The sequence below is a fragment of the Aquila chrysaetos genome, chromosome 26 (assembly GCF_900496995.4).
Source record: "Aquila chrysaetos chrysaetos chromosome 26, bAquChr1.4, whole genome shotgun sequence".
Classification (NCBI taxonomy): Eukaryota; Metazoa; Chordata; class Aves; order Accipitriformes; family Accipitridae; genus Aquila; species Aquila chrysaetos.
The window spans coordinates 1,997,136-2,005,406 of record NC_044029.1 but is presented as its reverse complement, the minus strand read 5'-3'; the positions used below and the strand labels follow the sequence as shown (position 1 = coordinate 2,005,406).

Genomic DNA, 8,271 nt, shown 5'->3' with positions numbered 1-8,271 from the left:
TTAGCTTTCAGCTACAAAGAGATTGTAATTTCATCAAAATTGACAAGTAGAGAGAAAACACATCTGTGTTATCTCTGATTAGAATCTTCACTTGAATTTCCGTGCTTTTTAACTGCCACGGGCAAAATCTGCGGTACCTACAGTGTTGCTGACTGCTTGTGCTTCTCTACATATTTTCTTGTTACACTAGTGTTGAGTCAGGACATTTTGGAAGGTTTGTTTGGTGTTCTCTGTACAGTGTCTTAAAAGGGAGTGGAATAGAGATAGGTTTCTGCAGTTTATGACTGTCTAATAGAGAGCTCCTAGTAAGGTTTATAGAGAGGAAAATTATCATTTGCAAAATGTTACTTGGGAACTCTGAAGTCAGCTGAACCCAAGAAAGGATGCAGTCCAGTTGACAACTGCATAGACTTAATCTCAGTGCCCTGAGTGCTAACAGCCTGCCTTTGCTACTGTCCTGTCCTGTCTGCTAACACAGGCATCACCTCTCTGTTCATTAATCAATGTGGCCAGGAAGACGAGGGGTTTATCTTTCTCAATTCTTTCATTCAGCCACCAGCCGAATCTGCCAGTGTTATGAATGGCAACTGCTAACTACTTTTATCAAAATTAGAGGGGAGTGCCCTTTGTTACAGAATGCCTTTCCTGCAGTGCTGCGTCATCTTTTGCTTCTGAAATGCAGTGTATGCATTTTTCCCCTGGATAAAATGAGACTAAATGTGTTTAGTTTAAACCTGAAATGGCTAAAAAGCATACTGCATTCAATAAGTATGATGAATTAGGATCTTAAAAAGAACAGTAAGTATTGTGGTAACATCAGTGTCCTTGCTGACTCTTGGGACAGAGTGTGCCGTTAAGTCTATACTTCCAAAGATCTAAATAAGTGTACTTAACCAATTTCAAGGCTCTGGCTACCAATAGAATTGCTTTTATGGTTCAAAGATGCGTAATACTGTTTACTCAAAATTCTGGCTTACATTAAGTGCACAGATCATTCTAAAAACCTCATGTTTAAAAGGAAGGAAATAAAAATTGTGAAACATCTGTAGCCTTCTGACTGTATTGTAGGATCAAGCCTAGAAGCTGCTGTGCTGCCTGGTTCTGATCCAGCAAAGCAATTAAGTGTATGCTTAATTTTGGACTTGAATGTTGTGCCATTGAAATCAATTTATCTGATTCTCTAATGGTTCTTAGCACTTAGCAATGAGAAACCAAAATTTCCCTAAGTACAATGAGCTGGTGGTTCCTGTTGTAATGTGTATTTAGAAATGCTAACCAGCAGGGATCATGCTCTGTTGGTTGAAGGTATTTAACACTGGCAATGCTAACATGTACCTCCTGTAGTGCTGTATCTGTGTGCTTCAAACTTGTCTTTAGAGAATATCTTTAGAACTGGAAGTGTGTTTACCCTCCAGCCTTCTCTTTCTGCTAATTTTGAAATTAACTACAAGGCCTGGCCTTTCTTTTTATCTAGAATGTGGGTGTTTGCCCTTTTTGCTGATCTGAGGTTGGCACACTATTGCACAAATTTAAACTGGAATCTGATGCTATCACCATTTGCTCATTGCTGGTGCTTCATGTGAACTTAAACTCAGGAGGATCTGTAATACACAGTGCCTTTCTCAAATTGCTACTTATAAATCCAAGTCTGCGTCAGCTAAGTTTTCATTCTTTTTGGTTGCCTTATTCTTCCTTGAATACACTTCTGCAATGTCCACTGACCACAGCTGGTGCAACAAGAATTTATCTGAATGTCAGATTTCATGGAGACTCCTTTTCTCTGGGCAATATTCTGGTTTTGTAGGCTAGTTCAGTTAATGCAGAAAAGAGTTAGCACAGAGTTCTGGTCGGTAACAGAGTAACTGCTTTCTACATAAGGATGTGTCTCTCTACCACTCCTCCAATTGCAGCCTTCTAGCGCAAGAACGAAATGTTTAATTAGCTCTTTAAATCTAATAGAGGTTTACTGATGCTGTTCAAAACAGCAATCTATTTCACTCTTCTGTCAGTGACATGCCTTTCTTTGTGAACAGTGTACCTATCTTGCATATTTTATAACCAAGATTCTAGTGTATAGTAAAAGACAAGCATAGAATTATTATTTAATATCTTCTTGTTAACTTTACAGAATCAAAATAGGATAGTTCCCAACTTTATCTCCAGAGAAATTAAGTGTCTGCAATTACAATGCTTTTTATTTTGTTGCTCATTAGAGAATTTAGCACAGTTAAACCTTGAGTTGTTATATCTGTAAGTAACTGGTATATCCTTGTGCTGGAAAAAAAACCTATTTAAAAAATAAAACAAACCTTCTAATAAATCTCCTTTTGATAGTCATGTTAAAGAGAGTGAACCAGGAAAAAAAAAAAAGGCTAATGTTGGAAAACCATAAAGAAAACACCATTTTTTAATGAGATTTTTCAATTTGATATCAATAAGGAAGTCTTGGTCTTTGAAAGAGCAAGGACATGTGTCAGTCTCAGATATCAAGTAGGAAGTGTTCATGTGTAGCGCTGCAGTACAGGACTGAGAGAGCAAAAGCCGTATAATTAAAATGGAATGAACCATGCACAATAGCTCCAATAAAGCACTTATTTTTTCTCTTCCTCTGTCTTTAAAGCTTGGTTTAAGATAACTTGTTTTGTTTCCCATCATTCCCCCCATTAAAAGAAGGATAATCGATTTCCAGAAAAAAGCCTAGCGATGCCTGTTTGGAAAATGCAATGCTGTCCACTCTTTCACCTACTGTGTTTCCTTCTCTCCACTCATTTTTCCCAGCATTTCATATTCCTTCCTCTTTAGTCATTCCCCTGCTATTCATTGCATACCTCTGAAAATCTCTTCCTATTTTCCTTCTCTGTCCTGCCCAGCTCTCTCTTCTGTGCACATACTGTGAATTTGTCTTCCCTTTTGTACCTGTTATTTTGCTTTCCTCACTTACACAGTTTCCAGGAAAGAGGCACTTCCAGCTGCGTGCCTTGATTGCCCTCAGCCAGCTTCTGCTCAGCTCTGAGGAGGAGATAGCTGGAAGAAGCCCAATGTAGCTTTTCTTCCCATGCTGGCTGCTGCAAGAGAAGTGGTTTCCCACCCCTGGCTCACAGGCGAGGTCCTTTGCTTTGCTTGTGGCTTCAGGAAACTAGACAGTTAAAACTGGGACCAAACAGGAGAGCAACCGTGGTATTGCCCATGGCTCCCACTGGGTCGGGATGGATGTCGCAGGGCCTGTGGATGTGGCAGGCTGCTGAGGGCCGGGGAGAGCGGATCACCGTGCTCCAGAGCACGGGTCTGTGGCAGGCTTCCAGCTGCAAGCCCTGGTTCTATAATAGGTAAGCAGGGGGGTTATTTGGCACTTGCTGATCTAGTGTCCAGCAGATTACCTGCTGCTTTGTGCTTGTGTCTGATCGGTTTTAATTTTTCCAAGGCATTTACATCTAAGCAGTATCTTTTGGTTGAGAACACCGAGAAGCATTTATTGTGGGGGGCAAAAAACCTTGGACAGAATTCCTAAGTCTACTGACATGCTTGTAGTTGAATCCCAATTACCAGAGTGCAGGAGCCCCCTTACTTTGAGTTTTAGTTTGAAATTCAGGACTTTGTTTAAAATCCGTTGGAACCAATGGAGAGACCCACTTGCGCTGCAGTATGAGGTAATCCAACCCAGGATGCACACAACTGTTATTCAAACATAGCATAACCTGTTTACACATATTTTAGAGCCACCCCCCGCTGCCTCCTGTCAGTTCATGCGTTTGCCTTTGGTATTACTGTGTTTATAGAACAAGCCCTATTTTGCTGTCGCACAACTGCTCTCTCTCTGCACTGCCTATGCTTCCTTTTGTCTGTTGTTTCCTACCCCCTTGTTTCCCTTCTATCCTGGAAATAAAGCTACAGAAATCCCCTGAAATGGGTGCTTAGTCCCTGTTGTCTGCATGGTGGGGGGAATTGCACCTTAGCAGATACCACTCTGGTGTTACAGAAGTAATTGCTGCTTTGCAAATGCAGTCTTTTCTACATCAGGACTAAAAACTGCAAACATACCTTATGCACAAATACCTACATGCTGCTTTATTTATTGCTTTTAAATACTTCCTCTGGGTGCTGCTTTCTCCCTTGCCAAAAATACTGTCATTCACATCCTTCAAAAGCTTCACTTTCACTTTAAGGTGAAAATACTGCAGAGTGAAAATAAGTTATTGGAGATTAAGTTTGTGGGGGAAGGGAGAGCATCAGTACAGCTCCACACATAAAGATAAGAACATGCTGCACCTAAAGCTTGTTGAAAATAGGCTGCTTTTTTTTTTTTCAGGCAGATATTACACTATGCCATTCTGTGGATGGTAGGTGAGGGAGGAAGAAACAGAAAGGTGGAGCCATTATCCAACTATTCTGCAAGGTCACAAGGGTAGTGTTTGATAGAGTGAGAGCAGAAATCGGAGCCCTATAGGTGATCTTCAGGATAGCAGAATAAACAAAATGTTATTTCTTCTGTTATTAGGAGAGCTGATAGTTTAGCACCTGGGTTAGTAAACATCCTCTGTCATGTTGGAGTAAAAGGCATCTTTGCCATGCATTATGAGCAAGCAATGAAGCTGCAACAGTAAAAATTTTTAGCTATATGTTTTGCTGGTTGCATTATATAATAGTCTTGAACTGAGACCGCAAGAGGGTGAGGATGAAATTAAATGAGTCATTGTTAAAAATAGGATGTGGATCTGAATTAGATGTTGAGTGTGCTGGGCAGCTGAATAGACAATGCAATTTGCTGTGAGGAATAGGCTGTGTCTATACTATATAAATTTTGATTGCTCTGTAAACTCATAGTGATTAGGGGTTACTGATGATTTCAGTTAGTTGCTGTAAAAACTGCTTGAAAACTGAAATAATCTGGCAATTGTGTGTATTGTTATAGCTGGTACTGTGGGGACAAGAAAAGCATCTGAGCTGTCCAGTGACAGTTTCCTCCTATGCAAGGAGATGAGGCACAACACTTTTAAATCTTTCTTTATATTGAATATCATGAGTGGCAAGTTGGGAAGTGACTGTATAAGTGGAAATAGTAAAAGTAAAAAGCTCGACTTGGTTTTAAGCTATAGCTGGTTAGAATGGGGTTTTTCTCATGGTTAAGAGGATGCAGTGGTTCTGTTTATAGGGTGAGGGAAGAAGTGATCACTTCTAATGATGATAAAGATGGCAGGAAATTATGACCTCTGGCTCTTGCTAGGGACAGAATGCTTCAGCAAATGGACTAGAAGGCTTCTACTCTGACCCAGCACACCGACTTTTAGGCTACATTCCTACACAATTTAAAGCTGGAGTGTGATGAGCTTGAGCAGTGGTTCACCTGCTTGTCACTGTCATCCAGATGTTCATCAAAGAATTCTTTAAAGCCATTTTCATCGAAGTAGAGTACCTATTAGTAACTCTGGGTGAGTTTTCATAATCAGATCACATTGCTTTAGATAAAAAGCACACCATGCATTATGCTGGTGCTGTGGGGGCATCTAAGCCCTCCGCTTGATTCAGATATTGCAGGAAAAAAAGAAAACACATTTCTATGAGCTTATTTTGCATCCTAATTGTGGGGATGGGTGACACTAAAGAGCAAGGTCTTTAAAAACCAAAAAAAACCAGCAGCGGATGTGCTGGTCACCGTGGAAACCAGGCTTTTGATGAAGAGGTTGTATGTCTGGTAATACTTTATACTGAGTTCTGACTGGTGATCTAAAGATCTACGTTATTTTTTCAAATTCTTCCATTTCCTTTTCTGCTCTATAGTGTACTTTTTAGATGATAGAAAGGAGGAAACTGCAAAATATGGAGATTTGTCTTTAAAGTACAGTAAAATACTTATTTCAGCAAAATAGTAACCCATTTTGCTGAAACAAGGTTTTTATGTAAGGCTAGAACATGCAAATGGAAGGTATAGCAAAGGAATTCAGTGCTTAACAACTCCTTGGACATGCATCAAGTTTAAAGGCCAATTACCTCAAAGGATATGTGAAAAATTCTGTCAATAAAGCAGTGGCTAAAACTGGCCATTTGTAGAAATAATGCCTCTGCATTTGTAAACATCCAGATACCCAGCACAGAGTCTCATGATCTCAGTGAAGTTATTCATGCATGTCTGCACACTGTAGGCTCTCAGTCCAGAAGCACTACCTTCATATAATTTACCAATCCTAAATTTTGTGGTACGTTAGAAGTTTTTAATAAAAATATTATTGAAACTCTGTCAGTCAAGGTTTTTCTGAGCTCAGGTATATGAATTGGGCAGCAAATATTTGAAAGCTGAACTAGAAGAACCATCAATGGCTGAATAAAGATGGCTTTACGTAAAAATCTGGGGATTGATTGAAGTAAGCTTCAGTGAAACAGCTTCTGAGACACTTCAGAATAACATCAGATAAGGTTGTCTTCACAGAAATGGGCCCCTGAAATTCTCATTTAATGGTCTTATGTATATGGGAGAACTGAGACAGGACTGAGGTAGTTTCAGAAAGTGCTTACTTTAGGACACAGTCTTTCCATTGTCTGTGGTTTCATGAGCATGGTGATATTGTTCTTGGAGCATGAACACACTGTTTGCTCTTACTGAGAGCAACTTACTAAATAAGTATTAAAGTAATAGTAAATCCAACTCTGAAAAAAATGTAAATGCAAATTTTAATGCACATAAACTTGACTGGTAATATGCAAGTTTTTTCTTTAAGGAATTTGTATTCTCAATTACTATCAATAAATTCTTTATCAATGTTTATTAAACTTATATCTTAGCATAATTTTAATACAATACTTTTTAGTATAGTATTTCCTGATCAGGTGATAATACTGCTGATCAGAATTGTATCTGACAGTGACACCACCTTCTTTCACTACTTCCTGTGTGCATTCGAAGTCTCATCTTCCTCCTTTAACTGTGGAAAGTACTGTAGGATTTTGCCACGCTATTCTTGTGAAGTTGACAGGGTACCTTGGGGTTCCGTAGAATGAATTTCCCCCTGTGACCTCTAGCTCAAAAGTAATCAAACGTGTTTTTACTTTTTATTGATAGAATCCTTTTTTAGCCAAAGACTATAGTACCTTGTTTCATAATTCTTTAAAATATCTATATGATTCTCAGGAATATACAGAGAAGAGTTTGGCTCAGAGAAAAAAGGCTTCATTTTTTGTTTTCAGGCATACTGTTTAAAATTCTCTTTGGCATCCGAGGAGACACAACATAGAATGTTGCAAGACTTAATAGATGTATTTTATTCTTAACATTGTTTTACACTGATTTAGGTTTCATTCTGAAGCAACTTAAGATGCATTACACTTCAAGCATGCCAGTTGTCTAGAAATTGCTTGCATGCATGATTATTTGCAGATTTTGATATTTCATTTAAATATGTTTATACCTGTTTCAACACCTGTGTAATAAACATTCGACTCTGCAGATCCTGTGCATGGCTGTCTTTAACAAACAAACAAACCCACCCCCCACCCCCCCCCCCCCAAAAAAAACCCCAAACCCTCTAGCTCTGTATGTGATAGTCATCTTTACAAAAGTATTTATCGTATTTAAGACACTTATTTTTGTGTTAAATTTCTCCCTTTCTTTAAGTCCGTTCCTTCCTTATATGAAGACTCTTGCTTTCTACAGTGTATTTGCTTAATACACTTAGAATTTTCTATGATGGTGACAAATATATTAATTTACTAAGCTGGGCTAATTTTCTATATTAATATATCTTTCTGCAGAGCACTTTTGGGAAAAGTAAATACTTAATCAGTGTAAATGTGTTAGTAAACCAGTCGAATAATCAGTTATTAGTATTTTCAATGTTTACATTATTTAAAGTTATTAGAATAGTTGTTTTTCTAACCAAATTAAAACATAAGCATATTTGAGGTCTAGACCTTACGTTCAGTCCTCTGAAGAGGCCCTTAATTTTCTTAGATAAATAAGCCAATTAATCATACATACTGCTGAGACCATCATGGATGATCTAGCAAAATATTTTAGCTAATGTGTGGGTTTTAGCATGTAAGTAATCTTTTTACTTCAGTGGTGCTTTTGTGTGCTTTAGGATTAATGTTAAAATGTTTTGATTGATTAGGCTTGAATCCAGTGAGAGCATTTGGTTCTCTGGGCACCCGACCTCTGGTTGCACCTTTGCTTGTTGCAGGGAAACTTGTCAGTAGGAGACTTCTCAGAGGTTCTACTTCTGAAAACTGTTCTGGCAGCTTAAGTAATGGAAGAATTTGGTCTGCATTGAAATAGAAACAAAG

The 8,271-nt window shown here is 38.5% G+C and overlaps 1 protein-coding gene across 1 annotated transcript in view; it reads left to right on the top strand.

Moving 5' to 3' along the window:
* Positions 1–6,547: 6,547 nt before the first annotated feature.
* The window catches only part of ANO4 (anoctamin 4), a 211,002-nt gene continuing 209,278 nt past the window's right edge, over positions 6,548–8,271 (top strand). The window contains exon 1 of the mRNA XM_030002886.2: positions 6,548–6,558. The gene's annotated coding sequence lies outside the window, so the exon portion shown is untranslated. The remainder of the gene's footprint in view (positions 6,559–8,271) is intronic.